General features: G+C 38.1%; 1 protein-coding gene across 2 annotated transcripts in view; it reads right to left on the bottom strand.

The window, feature by feature from the left end:
* ZMAT4 (zinc finger matrin-type 4) overlaps positions 1–22,181 on the bottom strand; it is a 529,730-nt gene that overhangs the window by 87,162 nt on the left and 420,387 nt on the right. The gene's annotated exons all lie outside the window — the stretch shown is intronic.

Here is a 22,181-nt window from a genome sequence, read left to right as displayed (position 1 = left end):
TTTGTATTAATTTTTGGGTTATACCCAGTGATGCTCAGGGGTTACACCTGGCTCTGCACTCAGGAATTACTCCTGGCAGTGCTGGGGGGACCATATGAGATACTGGGAATTGAATCCAGGTCTGCAGCGTGAAAGGCAAAGGCCCTACCTGCTGTATTATTGCTCCAGCCCCAAAAATATAAACTTCTATATTGCTAATCCAGACACTAAATTCATTCCAAAGTTTTTAAGATAAAAATAAAATATTAATATTTTTTGTTTGGGATGTTTTTATTACTGGGGCACACCTGATGATACTCAGAACTTCCTCCTGGCTCTATGCTCAGGTGGGTTTGGGGACCAAATGAGGTGCCAGGGATGGAACCCAGGTGGGCTAGCTGCATGCAAGGACAACATCCTATCCAATGTACTATCACTTTGCACCCAGAATAAAATGAATAAAATGAAAAAAAATGTCTCTGGTTTACTCTCCACAGGTACCAATTTTAAAAAAATAGATAACCTTCACTAAAGGTTTTTGATTTTTTAATTTTTCTCTATGGTAGGAAAATATTACCATTAATGGACATCTACTATTTCTCAAGAATTTCACATTTATTTCTCATTATAATTTAATTTCTATAACCACCTTAATGAGCTGTCATCTCTTCCCCTGTGAAGAGTGAGGAGACTGAAGGTTACATTTTTAATTGATGGCTCTATTGCTAAGGTTAAAATTTGAACCTTGTGAAAGATCAGCATCAGAAGGCAAAATTTATCTGTTGATAGTAATATCAAAGAATTTTACTCGTGCATTGAGAATATCTTTTGACAGCAGAAAGAGTTGACTGTTAACCTAAAGTTATACTTTAGAGGAAGCAAGGGTGCCCACAGTACCGTACATGGTAATTGTCCTTGCTCATTATTTTTTTAAACCTTTCCCACTAAGATCTAAATATCTTAGCAGAAGTCTGATAATAATAATAATTCTCAAGATACAAAGAAAAACTCACCTTGTATCAAATGAATAAATATACAACATATTTTATAAGTTTATTTTCTAAGAAAAAGTACAGAATAGTCTAATAACAAATACAGACTGATTATTATTGACATAATGCTGACCAAATGAAAATGGAGACTGCACGTATATATTTATAAAACTAGTTTGGGCTTGACTTTGGAGACCAAAGTTAAGTTTTTATAACTATTTTTTTTTCTTTTTGGATCACACCCGGTGATATACAGAGGTTATACCTGGCTCTGCACTCAGGAATCACTCTTGGCAGTGCTCAGGGGACCATATGGAATACTGGGAATTGAACCCGGGTTGGCCGCTTGCAAGGCAAACGCCCTACCGCCTGTGCTATGCTCCAGCCCCTCATAAGTGTTTTTTAGGGGAAGGGTTGGGCTACACCTGACACACTCTGGGCTCTGTTCAGAGATCACTCTGACAGCACATAAAGGTGACTAAGCCAGGGTCAGCTATGTAGAATGCAAGCACTTCAACCGCTGTATATCTCTCCAGCCACTTTTTAATAACACTAAAAATCCTATCACAGAATCATATTCTGTTTCTTTCCACTACAAACAGGTTCTGTTGTCATCTCATGAATTAATGTGACATAATGGTTGAAACTTCTCACTGAAAAAAATATTATTGCATTTTATAACTGCAAGGACAAACAGTTTTCAGATTAAAATGCATTTGAAGTACAGCCTCCCCACATAATAAGAAGACCAAATATCAGCACTAAACAGTCACCAGTCATGATTACATAGTGGAAGCAAACTAGATGAGAGAATTTTTTTTATCTTATAGTAATAGTGGTATATTAAAAATGTATTGTCATCATAAGTAAAAATATCACACTATTTTATAGACAGGATAATTACTCAGATCTTTTCTGAGCCCATATAAGTAATGACAAATTAAAATGTCTTTCAATTCCATATAGCTTTTATAATTATTCATCTGTTGCTGTTATTATTGCTGGAAAGATTCTCATATTTTAGTCAGCATTCCATTTGATACAAAAGAACATGGAAAATTTTACTGCTATTAATAAATATGCAGCCATCGAATCCAAAAGAAAATTCTTTTTCATCTGAGAGATAAGCTGCATAATTCATGTATTTTCAGAAATTTCTTTAAATAGAAAGTTGAGTAAAAGCATAAGAAAAAGAATTATTATGTGGCTTTCATTTATGGTGGGGCAATCTTTGTTCCCAGCCTGAAACCTGATTCAATTTGAAGACACAATCTCAACTGTATTGTATAAATATCAATCATGCTCATAGATCTCCTTTATTTTGGACACTAATCATCACAAAATTGATGGCAATATGACCTCATTTCTCTTTATTAAAAAGAAAGAAACAGAGGCTATGAGGAAGTTTGGGCTGGTTTGAATGCAGTTATAGACAATCTGAGAACTATCTGGAATGACTACATCATTTCCCACATCATGGATCTGCTGTGCTCCACCTACTTTCCATGAGCACAGTCCCTGCCAATGGCTGTCAGAGAGAGATGAGATGGTATGCAGCAAGGTTGCATTCCAAAGACCCAGGAGAGATGATGATGACATCTGCAAGAACAGTCATATGAAAACAACAAAAAAAGTTTCTTTCTCTTGGCCAGTCCTTTCATCGTTCTGTCCTGAGAGGAAAGGCTCTGAACTGAATATAATGCATGTCTTAAGTGGACTAATAGCACTGTAGCACTGTCATCCTGTTCATCGATTTGCTCGAGCGAGCACCAGTAACATCTCCATTGTGAGACTAATTACTGTGTTTGGCATATTGAATATGCCATGGGTAGCTTGCCAGGCTCTGCCGTGTAGGGAGCCCAAGAGGAAGGGAGGGAGGAATAGAACCTAGGTCAGCTGGGTGCAAGGCAAATGCCCTATCTATTGTGTTATTCTTAATACCGAGAAAGTCTTAGGTACTGAAATTAAACTGCTGCCACCAGTGAAAACAGCCAGAAATTCATGAAGTCTTCTGGATATACTATGGAAGTTAAGGGAAAGCCTGGAGGAAGCAGTATGTCTGAAGGTAGTGTCTGAAGAAAAAGGCAACCATTGGTTCTTTGATCTCGCTGAATTAGAAAGATTTGATAAATCAATAAAAAAGCAAAACAGAACAGCCTCAGTCATGATCAAACCTAGTTTCTGACAATCAGGATGGAAGCTGATGGTGTCAGAAAAATGAAATTATGGAGCAAATCTTATATGAAATGATACGCCCAAAATGTATTAGATGAGAGTTACAGCGCAGACATATATTTTTTGCAAACGTGTTTCTAAACAGTCGTGACTCTGAGCCTGCTTAGTCTATAGTCTGAGGCATGCCATGAGTGTATCCAGGTCATCTTTGCTCAAGTCACTGGGCAAGTACAAGAAGAAACCAAATTTAATTACATTTCCCAAGTTGAATGTTTTTTACTTTCTCTTCTTCTTTGCATTTGCTAGCATCCCCTAGCAAATAACAATTCCAAAACAGGAATTCCATACTTTCCCAGAATTATTTTTTGACTAACTAATCATATATATATTATTCCTACTTAAATGTTATTTACTTAGCATTTATTGCCCATGCTTTAGCCCATGTCCCAGACATCTCACTGATTTACCTTTTTTTCCATTTCTTTCATATTCTTTCATATTTGTGGTGGGGGGTGGGCATACCTAATAGTTCTTAATATACCTAATAGGTTTATTATACCTAATAGGCTTAATATACCTAATAGGCTTACTCCTGTCTCCCAACTCTGGAATCACTGCTGGCAGTGCTCAGGGGATCACATGCAGTGCTGGAGATCAAACCCAGGGCTGCCACATACAAGGTATACAGACACCCTACTCTCTCTACTATCTCTTTAGCACTTGAATTCTTGTACTCTTATGCACTTTCAGTACCAACTGTCTGCCTCATTATTGACAGTATAGAAATTCCTAGTACATATTGGGCAAAACTTTTTGTAGATATGTAATGCTTTGTAATTTGTGTTTCATCCTTGCAAAAGATGTTATTTATCACCTTCATTCCAAATTTGAGCACTAAAAAATTGTAATACACAAAGATCACTTTACTCCAGTCTCTGCTTTCCCTTCCAATTCCATGATTTTGTCTGTCACCTGAAACTCCAAATACAGAGATGATTTGACATTTCTTAACATGCCCTGCTCTTCTTGGGCACCTGTGTGGTGTGGCTTGGCTCTTTTTCTGCCTCTCACTCAGCATCACACCCCTTTGCTGTGCTTCTATTCTTTGTGAACGTATTTTTCAAGATAGTTTTTCTTGAACTGACCCTGACTCAAGAAAATATACTGGAAAAAATATGAGCAAGTACTTGAGAGTGGAGGGAAAAAAAAAAACTCAAGAAAAGTGTCCAGACTGCAGGCATTATTTGGCAAAAAGCTGCGCTTAAGACAAGGAAGCGATGCATTCTGCTTCTGAGAAGGATGAATGGCAGGAAAGTAAGACGTGCTAAGGAAGAAAGGGGGAAAGAAAAGGTAAATGTGGGGAAAGATCAATATGGAATGAGAGAAGGCACATGACAATGTTCAGTGTATGGCACATCTCTGGGTGAGGCCCAAATCTTCTGAAACTGTCTAAACAAATACTTTTAAAATTTTCATTATTAGTTAAACTGATTGATATAATCTGATTAATGGGGGAAGGGGGATTGGAGTTAAGGAAAATCACACAAAGTTAGAGGGAAAGAAAAATATGGAAAAGGCCACAAATCAAGGTTGGTGGTTCGTGCCCAGCCAGGGACGCCAGTTGTGTAAAACACAAAAATAAAAAGAGGAGCGCGGGCAAGGGAAAGAGCGCCTCACCGCACCGGGCCAGGCACAGGGCCTAGGGCAGCAGCGCTGTCTCTCCAGCCACCCGAGTTTGGTAGTCTGAGGCCGCTTCCCCCACCCTGGGGAGGTTGATGGCGATGATGTGGCAGGTGAAGGAAGGAAAGGAGCCAAGATGGTTGGTCTCACTTGCAGTTTATTCCAATCTTCTCCCTATACACTCTCCACCCTCCACCCTCCATCCCTTTTCTCCGAACCCCTTTTATTGATCATGGCACTTCCAAAGGGTGCAATACATTGACATCACCAAAAGCACCAAAAGATCTTACAGGAAGAACATTGAGGCAACATAATTCTCTTGTATCTGCAGGCCATTAATCTAGGCCCCAGGAAAGAAAATACAAAACCAAAACCAAGCCTTCCTTGGGCTGAAAGCACTTGGATTTACATCCCAAAGACAAGGCTGGGCTGCCACAAGAAATCTACATGTCAATTACAAACTAGGCAGCACCTGAAATTTACATCCCAAAGACTAGGCTGGGCCAGAGCCTGGAATCTACAATGTCAAGTCAGGCCTGACTAGCACCTAAGATCTGAGTGTCAAAGACCAGTAAGGCTTCTAGTGAGAAAAGGAAAACTGCCTCTGAAATTATCTCCAGAAAGCAGCTGAAAAAGGGAAAATATTCCAACAAGGCAGGTTTTGGATTGTAATCTGTAAAATGTTTTTGGTACCCCTAAACTAATCCAAGATGACTGCAAGAGGTTCACCTGAGTTCTTTGATTTCTAGATAACACAAAATAATACATTCAAATACTTCTAGAAAAAATATATATGTTTATAATCAATTGAATCAAAAAGTTAGTTAAGGGATGGGGAGACAGCTCAAGTGGTAGAATAGATGTCTACCATGGGTCATGGGTTGAGGTCCTGAGTTTGATTTATGGTACCATATGACCCCTCACTGTGCCAGGCATGGCTCTAGACCACCTGAACTTTGCTGGGAGTATCCCCTAATTTAAGAAAATTTAGTTTAACTTGAAGAAAATTCAGATATTTTTAAAATATTCAAGAAATTGTGAGTATTCAACATACTTAAGATGAATGGGACCTACTATTTTCAAATGTGCATAGACTAGCAAAGTTGATGAGAAAGGTTTATAATTAACTTACAAAGCACCTAAGAAAACAAACTTTATTTATGCAGAATTTGCATTGTGTGTATGCAAATAAATTCCCTGATAAATACTTGTGAACAACTTATTCCCTTAAGAAGGCAAATTTTCTCTTCATATTCTTGTTTACCATATTTATTTGCTTTGGAAATCATTTATCATAAAATCACAAAACAATGCAATGTTTAAAGCAGAAGGAACCCCAGGGAACATATAGGGAAGGTCATCATTCTCTGTTTACAGAAGAGAAACTTGATGCAGCCCCCAACATGCTCCTATTGCCTCAGGCTTTCACTCGCACACTTCAGCTCCTATTAACTCTTCGTATATGAAGTTCTAGCCACAAATGAACTAAAGTCAATCAGAGCAAGGAGCCTACAAAATGAGTGAGCCCAGTATCCTTCTACTCATTATAGTTCTGGGGGCCTTGTTAATTACTTTTTGTTTCTAAGCCTCAGAGCCTACATCCTACTTGCAAAAATCTCCAAGGCCCAGAAAGATGGTGCAGGATTTGAGATGGTAGCCTTGCACAGTCTCCCAGTTACATCCCAGGCACCACATGGGGTCCCCTGAGCACCACCAAGACTGATTCCTGAACACAAAGCCAGAAGACCTGTGCACTTTCAGGTGTGCCCCCCACTCTTCTATCAAACAAAAGTCTATCTCCCAAATTCCTTCTTATCCTCCCCACTCCAAGATAACTGCCCATTCTAGGTACTTCCTTCTATTGCCACCCCCCCCAGCATCATATTACAAGCTCTTGTTTATTGTCTGCCCCATCTTCAATGCAGCCTGGGACTGCCTCTATTTCTGTATTTTTAATGCTTTATCTAAGATCCAGCATAGAATTGATGAATAAATTTTCCTAAAAAAATAATGAGGAAAAATAAGAGGAGGATTTAAGTGTTATGTTGGGAAGAAGTCTAATTCCCAAATCCTCACCTTCCTCATTATCTAGCCAATTATGGGGAAATCCGTTTCCATTCTACATTTTCGGACAGAAAAACAATTAAGTATTCAGAGCATCTCTATTTCTATAAATATCTTCTTCAACCACTCTGATAGAATCTAAGGACTTGTAATTTAATGTTATAAAACTTGGTTTAAACTAGTCTTATTGTTACTGGTTGGATACTCATGTACAGTGTATAAAAACTTGGGGTGAGACAGAAGAAGAAAAAGAATTTAGTCTGAGCTTATTTACCTGTTAATTATAATAATATCTTCAGCATACTAGTGTCATCAGAGTTAAATTATGTAATACATATATGAGTATATCCCAAAACCACTGAAATGTTATACATGTGCCCTATCTTTGCTCTAAATCATTAGAAAGGAAAGTTTCTGATGTAATTATTATAAAGAGGTTATTCGACTTTGTGTTGGGCAGGAGTAGGGGTATTAAATATTTGGAATCTCCCAAGGGATATTAGTATGTTTATTATTTTCTTGAGTTTTGCTATTTTATGATAATGTGTCTTATGGTGAGTTCCTAGATGATTTCAAGATGGGCTTTGGCCATATTTGGGATTTTTTTAACCAAGTGATCCTGGGAAAGAGTAGCCACATAAGTGGTTAGGATTCTGAACTAAATTTTATCAGACTAAGCAACCTCTGGGAAGGTCAAGAAAGATGAAAACTGAGTTTAGCTCATCATTGGTAAGTAACAAGTTTCCACTGAAAATTCTGGGTATTGAAACTCTGCTGAACATTCTAGTTATTGTGCCAGAATGGTGATGTACATACAAAATCTCCACAAGGAAAGAAGACAGACAGCAGCTCACAGGGTCTGGGATTGTTACAGACCTCCCCCTGTGGGCATATGCTGGTTTTAATTTCTATCTTCAGTATTAAAATTAGGCTTCAGCACCTTCCTGAGTTCTCTGATTCCTCCTAGTGAGTTACTGAGGAGGCAGAGGGAGACTAAGGGGGAAATGGAAAACCTTAGCCAGTTGATCACAAGTTCAGGTAGTCTAGGAATCTCCAAAGTCTTCACCTAGCTTTAAAGTGAGGGTGGTTTTCTGGAGACACACACTCTTGGAATGCTTTTACTAATTCTGAGGAGCAAGTGCCTAAATTACATTGCAATGTCTCAGTAGAAAACGTATCTGCTTCTGTGCTAGGTCAGAAATATGTCTGCAGTGGAAAATGTGGTTGAGGTAGTTTAGTCATTGTCAGAGTGAGCACTATCAGAAAACCTCCATCTGGCATTCATAGGCTCTGTGCCTTAGTCTCCTGGTCCATAAGATAGGGTGATATTATAATAGCATAGAAATCACAGTATTAACTCATTAACTCTTCACCAGGCTCCTATGAATGATAAATGAATTAATATACAGAAAAATTGCATAACTTACACTCAGAGAAAATAAATATATACCAATATTGCTAATGCTGCTACTGTCATTTATCCACTGTGGGCTAAAAGAATCCCAACATTAGAACAAATTATCACCATGTCTCACAAAATAGGCTGAAATAAGGTGTTGGACTGACAGATTCCCTTCTCAAATTTCCGAGTGGTTTTGCTTCTACATGCTTCCAAGATAAAGTAAGGATGATGAGAAGCAGTAAAGGCTAACATAGAGTGGACATGAAGAGAATGCTAAGAGTATTGATTGGGTTCAAAGGAATGGGAATGAATAATACTATAGAAAGTCGCCATGAGTGGTTAAGTGCAAAATAATTTAACTAAATTCTAAAGTAATCCACTTTTGCTGTCAACCTAACTACATTTCAAAGTGCCACTGTTGCTTCTATGTTATATAACTAGAGAATATTTGATCAAGGACTGGAGCAATAGCACAGCAGATAGGGCGTTTCCCTTGCACGCGGCCGGCCCTGGTTCGATTCCCCCCTCCCTCTTGGGGAGCCCAGCAAGCTACCAAGAGTATCCTGCCCGCACAGCAGAGCCTGGCAAGCTGCCCTTGGTGTATTCAATGTGTCAAAAACAGTAACAACAAGTCTCACAATGGAAACATTACTGGTGCCACTCGAGCAAATCAATGAACAATGGGATGACAGTGCTACTACAGTGCATTCTACTGAATAATGCTGGTATATACACCATCAAAACTATTCCAAATGAGGTATATTTAAGAATGTGAATCAGAATTTATTAAAAAATTAATTTAACCAGGTAAAATCCATTAAAATCCCTCACTACAAAATGGAGAAAAAGAGCATGTGCATTTTAGGAGGAGACTGATCAGTACTATGTTCATTTTATCTGTACCTGTCTCTCAAAAATTTCAGTTCCTCTAGGTTGAAAGAGCAGGAAAGGGTGAAAATTTTTAAACTCTTGGTATCACATTGGTACCCTTCATCACACTTGTGAACAAGTTGGGTATATGTATTTTGACAAGACAGGGCCAGCAATACTAGCTGATCACCAGGCTTGCCCAAGCTGGTCATTGTAGAAGTGGGAAGCTGCTCGCCTCAAGTCTTACTTTCCTCATCTATTCCATGAAGCCACAGACTCAGCCATTCTCTAGGACTCTTTCATTTCTGTATACCTTGGTCAGGCCACAGGCACTGTAAAAGAGAGACACTTAATTCATTTAAAAGTTGTTCAAACCCAAGTTCAGCACTTTTTAGTCAGGTTCATATAAATCACCACAAATTCTCAAATGACAACTCCACATAGAATTCCATATCATTTTCTTTCCTTTCCTTTTAGGTTCAAGTCTATTTGTTGACCAGCCCCTATAACACAGCCAAACAGTAGAAGATATCCAAATTCACAATTGAAATGTCAGCACGTATTGCAAACTCTACCTTAAAAAGTACTTATAAAACCAAAGACATGGGGATGAAAATCTGGGTAAACTGAAAATATCTGGGAAACTATGGTCTCTGACCTATATACAAGATACTCAGGCCTAGGCCAAAATAAATCCCATGAGTGGAAAGGCATCAGTGTTCATATTTTACATATGACCAACACCATCTATGATTGTTCATAGGTGTCTTATTTCATTTAGCATAATCAATCACTTCAAGTTCTACCCATTTTGTCTCAAAATGAACAATTTCATCTTTTAAACAACAGAATATTATTCCATTTAATGATAAAATATATATTCAATATATAACACAGCTACTTTGTCTTGTCATCTCTTATGTGGTTACAAAGTTTGACTATTGTAAACAATGTTGTTATGTACATAGAGTGCAAATAGCCTTTAAATTGGTGTCAGATCCTTCAGATAGTCTCAAGTGGTTTATATCTGGGCTATGAAACTCTTATCTTTGGTATTTTGGCCACATCGGGAGGTAGTCAGAGCTTAGTCCTGGTATTGGGTGCTGGGGGTCAAACATGGGTCAGCTGAATGCAATGCAAATGCCATTCCACTGTGCTATTTCTACAACCCTACAATCCTGCCTAAAGGAACATTATAACATTTTCAATAGAGGCTACACCAATTTATAAATCCTGAAAACAGGGTCCCAAAATCTAATTTTCTCCACATCCTCACCAACATGAGTAAACAAATATTGTTATATTGAATAAAAAGCTAAAAGCTAGTCTATACCTTTTGGTGGTGATCATGTAGTGGGGACAGTACATTGGCTAGCTATGGCATTGTTGATTATTTGTTTATATCTTGAATCTCACCATGAACTTCCAAGTATTCACAAATTTAAATATTCGAGCTATTGATAACATGATGATTGTCAGAAAATATTGGTGTAAATAATCAAGTACTGTAAATGCCAATAGAGTCCATCACAATATAAGACTAAGTTGAAGAAAGGGTGTAACAAATGAACAGGAAAGGAAATTAAGACATATCTGCCTCAGAACTAGGTCTGGATTAGACTAACAAATGTGTGCTTTTCCTGAGATTTTTAAGTCAATTGTTGAGGAGGTACCATCTTAAAGTAAACAACAAAAACGATACATTGAAAGTAGAATTGTTCAAAAAAAAAAGGAACCATTTCTTGATGCTTTTTAAGTGTCCAGTTTCTATGGGCAATACAAACTGTAAAAATTAATACATGGCTTCCAACTAGTGCCAGGAAAATGTGGTCTAGAGATAAAGCCGAGAAAAACTACAAAACCCCTGGATAAGTCTTCAAATGCATCAAAGAACAATTAATAATCTTATATTTTAAAGAGGTTCAGTGTCTGCCTTACAGATTGTTTCAATGAACAGTAGGGCCTCTACAATGTATAAGGCAGTAGAATTCAAATTTATAGAAAATGCAGTGTAGTTTTTCTCTAATACAGAGAATCTCAATGATAATCACAGATATCCCATAAAAATATAAACTCTCAGCAAAAGTCTTGCTGTTTTTGGACTTAAGGTAGTAAACTCTGTACATAATAAAAAGACACCAGAAGACCTCAAACGTTAACAAGTAATAGGCCAAGGAAATATCTGTGATGGAGATATGCACTGGATTTCATTTAAAAAAAAGAAAGATAATTCAGAGTAGACCAGGGACCTGAGAAATAGTGTAGTCGGTAAGGCAATTGCCTTGCATGTGGTCAATCCTGGTTTAATCCTTGCTCCCCTGAGCCTTGCCAGAATTACCCTGAACACAGAGATATGGGCAGGTGAGCAGCTTCTAAAATGCTTTCTAAATATCTCTGTGTCCTGGTATCCATATTCTGGTGTGATTCCCTACTTTGAGGGTGAACTAAATCTGGCACCTTGATTCCTACAAATAGAATATGGATAGATCATTGCTGCCAACATAATTTTACCAAAGACTATGATTCCATCTTGATACTATACCCCCTCTTGCTGTCTTGCTCAGTTTGCAAACTGCCTATAAGACATGAACTGTTTACTCAAACATGCCTTCGGCCAGCAGTTCATGTTGACTAAGATTCTCATTCTATGAATTAGAGGGAACTAAATCTCATCAATAAGCACTCCACTGATGCTGGTAATATGTGTACACTAGTATACCCTTCACTAAATTCACATGAAAATCCCAGGTGACCAATGTACTTCTTGACTTCAATGATTATGAAATGATACACAGTTAGTTTGGGTCACTGAGTGGTTTGCTAGGCAACAAGAGATGAAGCTTGGTCTAAGTTACTAAATAATTTGTAATCTCTGTACCAAAAGTTATGTTGTTTTTCCCTCAAATATCTCAAAAGTGACATCATTTGAAAACAGAATCATTGCAGATATAAATACTTATAAGGAAATAATTTTACAGTATGGTATGCATCTAACACAAAGTGACTAAGGTCTTTAAAAAAGGGAAATTTGCAGACACAGACATGAACACAAAAATAATACCATGTCCAGAGTAGGTTTTAGCAAGTCACCACCAGAAGTTAGAAGGTAGGCCAGCAACACAGTTTATTCTGACTGAGTTCAGAGAAAATATGATCATGGTAACAGCTTGCTCTCAAAAGTCTTGAGCCTCTAGAACTGTAAAATAATACATTTCTGTTAATTGAACAACTGGTGTGTTACTTTGCTTGGAAGCTCTAGCAAACTAATGCAATAAGTAAGTTGAAAGAAAAAGAAGTAAATACAAAAGCTACCATGAATATCAATAGAAAAGTTGTCAAAGAAAAATTTGTTGACACTCCCTCATTAAAGTCTAAGAAAACACAAACAAAAATCAATGAGCAAAGTCTCATTTCTCAGTGCTTCATCCAAATGGCTGTACTATAAATGCACTAGTTTCTTTTACATGCCTTTGAGTGGTAAGCAAGGTAGAATAGCTAGAATAAAATAAAATAAGGATATAACCTCAATAAAGATCAAGGTAGAGATCTAAATGACTCTACATTTGTAGAGATACAGTGCTGGAGGGCAAAACGATGAACAATGGGATGACAGTGACAGTGGCAGTGCTGGGGGTGGATTTAGTAAATTTCACTTCATTTTGTATAAAGCAACTTATTTTTTTTAAATCACAAGGCAAATAATTTTAGTGGAGAAAATGCCACCCTCTAGTGCACTGATTCACAATTGGATGTCTTGTAGCCTCCTGAAGACCTCCTGGATATTATAAGGGTCACAGATGAAAATTGCATAAATGGAGACCACAGAAACTAAAGAATGTTGGAAAGAGACCACAGTCGAAAACTTATTTAGAAACACTACTCTAGTATATGTTTCTGATGCATATAAACACCCCAGCTCACTTCTGAGTATTGTTGGAGAATAATCATTTAGGTATCAGGAGCATCAATTGTCAAACCCTAATATACTTGCTTTCAAATTAAGATAAAAGAAATTGATTATAGAAAATCCATGGTTGAAAAAGAGCCACTGATTAAAATTCATGCTGATTTCTCTCATCCAGGGCTGGCAGGTTCTGATGGGGACAAATCCTTTTTTGTTGACTTGTTAGTACTTTAAAAGAAAGAAATGAATTCTTTCTTCTCAAGTAGAAATGAATTCTAAACTAATAATCCTCAGAGGATAGCACCAATTCCTGAGGCAGTGTAATTATCTGCTTGCAGATAATAACTTTTACACCCTGATGGCTGAGACAGAAAGGGAAGGGAGAAGAGGAATCAAGTTTTCAAGTCTATAGCAAGTGCTCTCCTCCTGGCTGATTTTTACAGAAATGTAGGTTCTCACATAAAGCTGCCATGAATAATGTTCAGTATTACTTCTGTTGGATCTTTGGATAAACTCAGCCACAATCTAACATCAGTTGTTGTCTGAGAGTATATCATTTATTTTTGTCCTTTTTCGATTGATTTTTGGGTCACACCTGGCAGTGCTCAGGACTCACTCCTGGTTCTAGGCTCAGGGATAACTCCTGCCAGGCTGAGAGGACTGTATGGGACTGTATTGCAAAGGTCATCCATGTGCAAGGCAAATTCCCTACCCAGAGGACTATCACTCTGGCCCTGAGACTATACCTTCGAAGCCCATTTAATGCAAGTACTCTCACAGAAGCAATAACATGAATAAATATGGAAATGCAATTGATTAGGAATGACACTTCTCAAGGTGCACCTTCGCAATATTTTGATTACTCCCATTTCTGAATGGCAAAGCAGTTAATAAACAGCAAACTCCAATTAGGCACCTGTGTATGTAATCTAAATGAAACACCGGGCTAGTTCATGTGGGTCATGGTTCCCACAAATAGTGTGTCTGTCAACTAGCCTGTGTTGATGGCACAAAATATCAGACATTTAGCTCCTCTCAAAAAGTCATATTTTCTGCTGATATCCTTTTCCCCCTTGGTTCCTTACACAAATCTCTCACAATAGGACTTACAGACCAAAATTAAGAATCTAGAAAGTGCTAGTACTTCAGGACAATTCCTCCTCCACCCACTCCTGATTATATGAAAGTATTCAAAGGGGTTATTTGGAAGTGTAGGAAACAAGTTGGCTAAAAGGGAAGTGGATTTGAGAAACAAATCTGGATTGAAATTTAAACCTTGTCATTTACCAATTCTGTCACTTGGAGAAATCATTTCAACTGCCAGTCAGGTCACCTTGATTATGAATGGGGACACTAACATTTGCCTACTTGGGCCAAGTGCCTTTACAATATGCAGAAATAATCAAATTGGTAGAAACATGCCTTACATTTTCATGTAAACTATGAGTTAAAATAAGTAAATTATAATGGTCTACCTGTAAAGGATTAGGGAGAAATGTAAAGCCTACAGGGGATAATGGGACAAGGAGATGAATTTTACTAGGATTGTGAGGAAATTTCCATTTGCAGATAATAGAGGTGCAAGGGGAACAAGAGCCAATGAGCATAGTAAATGCAAAAGCCTTGAGGTCAAATTCCTCTTAAGGTTTCTTTCCAAGGAGGAGCAGAGATGAATATGTCTAGAATCAAGGCAAACGTTTGAGAAGCTGGAAAGCAGAGAGATCTGGAGAGAGGAAGGTTTAAGCATGTGTCAAGCCTTAAGCTAGTTGCACAGGCACAGACTTCTATGGGGAATATGATGGAAAGTGCTTAGTGTGTTCTAAATCAAGTGGACTGGCCTCTGGGGCAGCATGCCGAACAAGCAGCCACAATGAACTGGAAGACACCTTCTCAGCTAGGGTGCCCACATGAGCACCTAGGCCAGAGGGGACTCCTGAGGTTTTAGAAGTGCACTGGAAGTAGAAATCTAACCCCAGGACCAGCACCAATGTGGGCACCTCCCCTACAACCTGGCTATCTCCAAAACATTAGGTCAATAGTCCACGAGCCTACTCCAGTCAAAATTCACCAAATAAATGGTGAACACAAGAATCTGAATGAGCCTAATGTAAATGAACACATCCCCTGAAGCTGCACTAGAGGCCTCACACAAGTCACACAGGAGCAGCAAAGAGTTAGTATTCTTGAAGGGGAAAAAGGAGACCACCATCAATCAAAATCATCCAGAATCCTCCCTTGCAGTGACAGGGCAACACAGATAGTAAAATGAAGGGTTCCACCTTCATACTACCACAGCAACATGAGGAAACAGTGCAGATCCCCACCACAAAGAGTGGATGAAGAGCCCAGAAGTCTCAACAGAGAATAGCCACAAGTACAATTTCTCTGATAAATATTTCAGAGATGAAATGTTGAGGATGTTCAATGAACTCAAAGAAACAGTGGAATGGACATCCAGTAAATATAAGGGGGATATGAAAGAAAAAGTGGAACAGACAGCCAATGAAATACAGGAAGAAAGAAGAACAGAAATAAGAAAGCTACAAACAAAAGTGTAGTAAAGAATAAAGAATAAAGAATTTATTAATGTAATAAAGAATTCAGGAGATAAAATTAAAAACTCAGTGGATGCCCTCAACAGTAGAATGACAATAGGTGAAGACAGAATCAGTGAGCTTGAAGAAGAGCTGCAGAAAGCAGATAGGCAATAACAAACAATGGCAAAAGACCTCAAATAGCTCAGGGGCAAGTAAGAGACCTGGGGAATGAATTCAAAAGGAACAAAATAAGAATCATCTGAGTACCAGAGGACAGGGAGGCAACCCCAATGAAGTAGTAACAGTTAAAGATATTGCTGGGAAGTTCCCAGAGCTGGAGAATGCAGGCATCCAGATCCAAGAAGCCGGAAGTATACCGGCTAAAAGAGACCCTATAAAAAGACTCCAAGACCTGTCATAATCAGAACAATAAATACCATGGATAGAGACATAATACTGCAAGCAGCAAGGTCAAAGAAGGAAATCACACACAAAAGACCATTCATTAGAATTATAAGAGACTTATCAGAGGAAACCATCTAAGCCAGAAGTCAGCAGTGGGATATAGTGAAAACACTCAGAGAAATGAATACCTCACCAAGAATACTTTATCTGGCTAGACTCTCACTCAGACTCGAAGGAACAATATACTATTTCATGAATAAACAACAGCTCAGAAAATTCATAGACTAAAAACTAGCCTTAAAAGAAGGACTGGAGGGGCTAATGCAAGACAAGACAAACCCCATAAGTAAAACAAACCTCTACAGATAGATGGCACAAAACCCCATGACAATAATCTCACTCAATGTTAATGGGCTAACTGCACCAATTAAGAGACACAGAGTGGCAAAATAGATTAAAAAATATTCAGCTGCCTATAAAAAACACATCTGAATAGCAGAGCAAACACAGACTCAAAGTCAAAGATGAAAATAATCCTTCAAGCAAACAACTCCCTCAAAAAAGCTGGGATGGCCATACTAGTATCCGACAACATAGATTTCAGCTGAAAAAGATTAGGAGGGACAGTGAAGTCCATTTTTTAATAATCAAGGGAATATGTACATAAGGAATAAATCACACTCCTAAAAATATATGCTCCTAGTGAGGGGCTGGCAAAATATTTAAAACAACTACTAATAGCCTTCAAGGAGGACATTGGTAGCAACACAATAGTAGCTGGAGACTTCAACACCACCTTATCACCTCTTGATAGACCAACAAAACTATAACTCAGCAAGGAAGTGCTGGCTCTGAAGGAAGAAATGGAAGAGAGAGGGCTAAAAGATGTAAATAGGGCTTTTCATCTTACCTAAAACAAATAGACATTTTTTTTCCAGTGCACATGGAACATTTTTCAAGATAGACCATATACTGAGCCACAAAACATACCTCAATACAATCAGGTAGATAGAAATTATATCAACTATCTTTTCAGACCACTATGCACTGAAGATTGAAATGCACATACAGAAATGGAGAGTCAAATCAAGCACCTGGAAATTAAACAGCTCAATGTTGAACAACCAGTGGGTTAGAGAGGAATCAAGGAATAAATGAAAAGATTCCGTGAAACAAATGAGAATAAAGACACGGGCTACCAGAACATATGGGACATAGCTAAAGCAGTGTTAAGGGGAAATTTATAGCTCTGAAAGCATTTCTCAGGAAGGAAGAAAGGGTCTACATAAATAAATTCACTTCACAGCTTAAGATCTTAGTTTATGATCCTATGATAATAAGATATATCATAAGATAATAATCTTATGATCTTTGTTTATGACCAACAAAAAGAGCCCAAACCAGGCAGAAGGAAAGAAATAATGGAACTCCAAGCAGAAATCAACGAACTGGATTAAAAAATAAAATCCAAAAGATCAATGAAATCAAGAGGTGGTTCTTTGAGAAAATAAATAAACAAGATCGATAAACCACTAACAAGACTGACAAAGAAAGAGACAGAGAGAATCTTCTCAAACAGAATCAGAAATGAAAAGGGGGACATCACAAAAGAAATCAAAGAAATTCAAAACATCTTTGAATTTCATGGTAAAGTCTGTATGTCATGAAACAAAAGAACTTAGAAAAAATGCATGAATTCCTAGATTCCTATAACCTCCCAAGGCTGAACCAAGAAGATCTGGAATACCTGAATAGACCTACCACTATCAAGGAAATTGAAACAGTAATCAAAAGTCTTCCCCCAAACAAAAGCTCAGGTCCAGATGGATTCACTAGCTAATTCATTCAAACATTTAAAGAGGACCTATTGCCAGTCTTTTTCAAGATTTTCCAGGAAATTAAAGAAACAGAAACACTTCCAAACAGTTTCTTTTGTTTTTTTTTTTTTTTTGCTTTTTGGGTCACACCTGGCGATGCACAGGGGTTACTCCTGGCTCTGCACTCAGGAATTACCCCTGGCCGTGCTCAGGGGACCATGTGGGATACTGGGATTTGAACCCGGGTCAGTCGCGTGCAAGGCAAACGCCCTACCTGCTGTGCTATCTCTCCAGCCCCTCCAAACAGTTTCTAAGAAGCACGTATCACCTGAATACCAAAAGCAGACAAAGACACCACAAAAATAGAAAATTACAGGCTGATATACCTAATGAACACAGATGCAAAGCTCCTCAATAAAATATTAGCAAATAGAATCCAACGATTTATCGAAAGGAACATACACCACGTGAGATTCATCCTGAGAATGCAAGGATGGTTTAACATTCACAAGTCAGTTAACATAATCCATCATACTAATAAAGAAAAGAGATTAAAACCATGTAATCATATCAATACATGCAGAGAAAGCATTTGACAAGATCTAGCACCTATTTATGATGAAAACTTTAAGAAAACTAGGAATTGAATGAACTTTTCTCAATATAGTCAAAGCCATCTAGAACAGCCCACAGCAAACACTATTCTTTTTAAAAAAATTTTATTGAATCACTGTGAGATAGTTACAAGCTTTCATGTTTGGGTTTCAATCACACAATGATCATTCTTAATGGAGAAAAAAATAAACCTTTCCCTCTAACAGAAGGGACAAGACAAGGATGTTTACTCTCACAAATTCTATTCAATATTGTACTGGAAGTACTTGCCATGGCAGTTAGGCAAAGAAAAAGAGAGTAAGGGCATCCAGATCGTAAAGGAAGAAATCAAGCTCTCACTACTTGCATATGACATGATATTATACTCAGAGAACCCTACAACCTCTGCCAAGAAGCCCCACATGGTTCCCTGAGCACGGCCAGGGGTAATTCCTGAGTGCAGAGCCAGGAGTAACCACTGTGCATCGCCAGGTGTGACCCAAAAAGCAAAAAAAAAAACAAAAGAAACAAAAGATAGTATAGTACCAGAGTATACAATCTATACCCAAAAGTCCATGACTTTCCTATGCAAATAATGAGAGAGAAGAAAGTGATATACAAAAATAAATCTGTTCACAATCATGCCTCAGAAAATTAAGTAGCTTGGAGTTAGCTTAAGTAAGGAGGCAAAGGTCCTATACAAAAACACTACAAAACACTACTACAAAAATAAAAGAGGACATGAGGAAATGGAAACACATCCTCTGCTCATGAATTGGGAGAATTAACATTGTCAAAATGGCAATACTCCCCAAAGCATTATATAGATTCAATGTGATCCCTATAAGTATAGTCATGACATTCTTCAAAAAACTGATCAAACACTCCTGAAATTCATATGGAACAATAAGCGCCCGCAAATAGATAAAGCAATTCTTGGGGGGGAAATATGGGAGGCATAACCTTTCTCAACTTCAAACTGTACTACAAAGTGGTAAAAATTAAAATAGCATGGTATTGGAATAAAGACCGATTTATGGACCAATGGAATAGATTGACTATCCTTACAAACACCCTCAAATATTTGATCATTTAATGTTTGATAAAAGAGCAAGAAATTTTAAGTGGAGCAAGGAAAGCCTCTTTCACAAGTGGTGCTGGCGAAACTGGAAAGCTACCTGCAAAATAAAGGGGGGGTTCAAAACTCTACTTAATACCAAGCACAAAGTCAGAACAAAATGGTTTAAAGATCTAAACATCAGACCAGAATCCATAAGATACATTGAAGTAAAGGTCAGCAAAACCCTCCACGATATTGAAGCTAAATGTATTTTTTATTTTGCTTTTTGGGTCACACCCAGCGATGCTCAGTGGTCACTCCTGGCTCTGCACTCAGGAATTACCCCTGGCTGTGCTCAGGGAACCATATGGGATGCTCGGAATTGAACCCGGGTTGGCCGTGTGCAAGGCAAACACCCTACCCGCTGTGCTATTGCTCCAGCCCCAGCTAAAGGTATTTTTAAAGATAAAAAATACACAAATGTGACTATCTTAAACTAAGAAGCTTCTGTACCTCAAAAGAAACAGTGAACAGGATTCACAGACAACCTACGGGATGGCAAAGAATATTCGCCCAATACCCTTCTGATAAGGGGTTAATATCAAAGGTATATAAGGCACTGGTTGAACTTTACAAAAAAAAATTATGCAATCTCATCAGATAATAGAGCGATGAAATGAACAGAAATGTTCTCAAACAAGAAATTCAAGTGGCCAAAAGGCTCAAGAAAAAATACACAGCATCACTAATCATCAGAGAGATGCAGATCAAAACAACAATGAGATAAAACCTCACACCACAGGGCCTGGCACACATCCAAAAGAACAAAAGCAACCAGTGCTGGCATGGATGTGGGAGAAAGGGACTCTCCCTTCATTGTTGGTAGAAATTTTGACTGGTCCAGCCTTTTTGAAAAATAATATGGACATCTCTCTAAAAACTAGAAATTGAACTCCCATTTGACCCAGAAATACCACTTCTGGAAATATACCCTGGGGTCCCAAAAACACACAGCAGAAACAACATCTTCACTGCTATGTTCTTTGCAGCACTATTTACCATCGCAAGAATCTGGAAACAACCTGAGTGAACCACGACACATCTACTCAATGGAATACAATGCAGCTATCAGGAAAAATGAAGTCATGAAATTTGCCTATAAATGGATGGACATGGAGAGTATCATGCTGAGCGAAATGAGTCAGAAGGAATGAGACAAATATTGAATGACTGCATTCATTTGTGATATATATATGTATATATATGTATATATATATACACCACAAGTGTGTGGGGGCTGAGGGTAGGTAAGGTAGAAAAGAGACTGCTAAGACAATAATAGCTGGGAATGATCATGCTGGACAAGAACTGAGTGTTTAAGGTAGGTAAATGGATATTCTTGATAACCTGTCAGTCTCAATATTGCAAACCACAATGCCCAAAAGGAGAGAGGGAGGGAGGAAGGGAGAGGGAGAGAGAGACAGAGACAGAGACAAAGATGCAGAGACACAGAGACAGAGAGAGAAAGATAGAGAGAAGAGAGAGAAGAAAAGTGCCTGTATAGAGGTAGGCAGGGAAGGGGGTGGGAAGTGGGGAGTGATGGGAGGGAACTTGGGGACACTGGTGCTGGGAAATGTACACTGGTAGAGGGATGGGTACTGGACTGTATGACTGAAATTCAATTACAAACAGCTTTGTAACGGTCTATCTCATAGGGATTCAATAAAATTTAAAAATAAATAAATAGAGTGAACTGATGGATAATTAAAAAAATTAAGATGAAGCTACAGAGGTGGAGAGAGAGGGGGTGAAAGAGGAAGCAAAGTGAAGGAAAGAAATAGAACAAGAAATGAGAAAAAAATGGAGAAATGGGCCTAGAGCGACAGCACAGTGGGTAGGGTGTTTGCCTTGCACTTGGCCGACCCAAGTTCAATCCCCAGCATCCCATATGGTCCCCCAAGCACTGCCAGGAGTAATTCCTGAGTGCAGAACCAGGAGTAAGCCTTGAGCATCATGGGGTGTGACCATAAAAGCAAAATAATAATAATAATAATAATAATAATAATAATAATAATAATAACAACATATCAGACTAAAAAAAAATTGAGAAAGGCTATTAAGTCCCTAGTCATTTCCAGGTGCTCTAGCAATGCCTGAGAAACCATTTTGGCACTCTGAATCACAACAATCTTTCTTTCCCTCCCACACTGATCCAAGACTATGCAAGTTATGTATGTGATTTTTTTGAAATGTTTATATTGTCTAGATTAATATCATGAAACATGAAAAACAGAAATGAAGTTGGAAACCAAAGCACACTGTCTTATAAGACATCTTAATGATTTTTACATGTAAAATCTCCCTAGATGAGTCAAAGGAATCAAATAATATCCACCATCCACCCATCATCAGACATCCAGAGATACGGATGCTCTTGAGCAGTGTCTGCAAATTCACACCAATTATTTTCCTGAAGAGTGCAAGGAATATCCTTTTAAGAAACTAACAAAGACAGTTACAATAGTAATTAGAATGCCTGTTTTGTGAGAAATTGATTTGGCAGTTTGAAGATCTCACAGTCTTTTGCCTTTTAAGCCTTTTAGGCAATGACATATACAGAGTCCTAAAATGTCGCATGGCCTTCACTTAATTTTTCCCCCAAATTAGATTCACTCTAGGGAAAGTCTTTAGACACAGGTTAC

This window comes from Sorex araneus, chromosome 1, assembly GCF_027595985.1.
Source record: "Sorex araneus isolate mSorAra2 chromosome 1, mSorAra2.pri, whole genome shotgun sequence".
In the NCBI taxonomy this organism is placed as follows: Eukaryota; Metazoa; Chordata; class Mammalia; order Eulipotyphla; family Soricidae; genus Sorex; species Sorex araneus.
The sequence above is the reverse complement of the archived record's forward strand: the minus strand, read 5'-3'. Positions and strand labels throughout refer to the sequence as shown.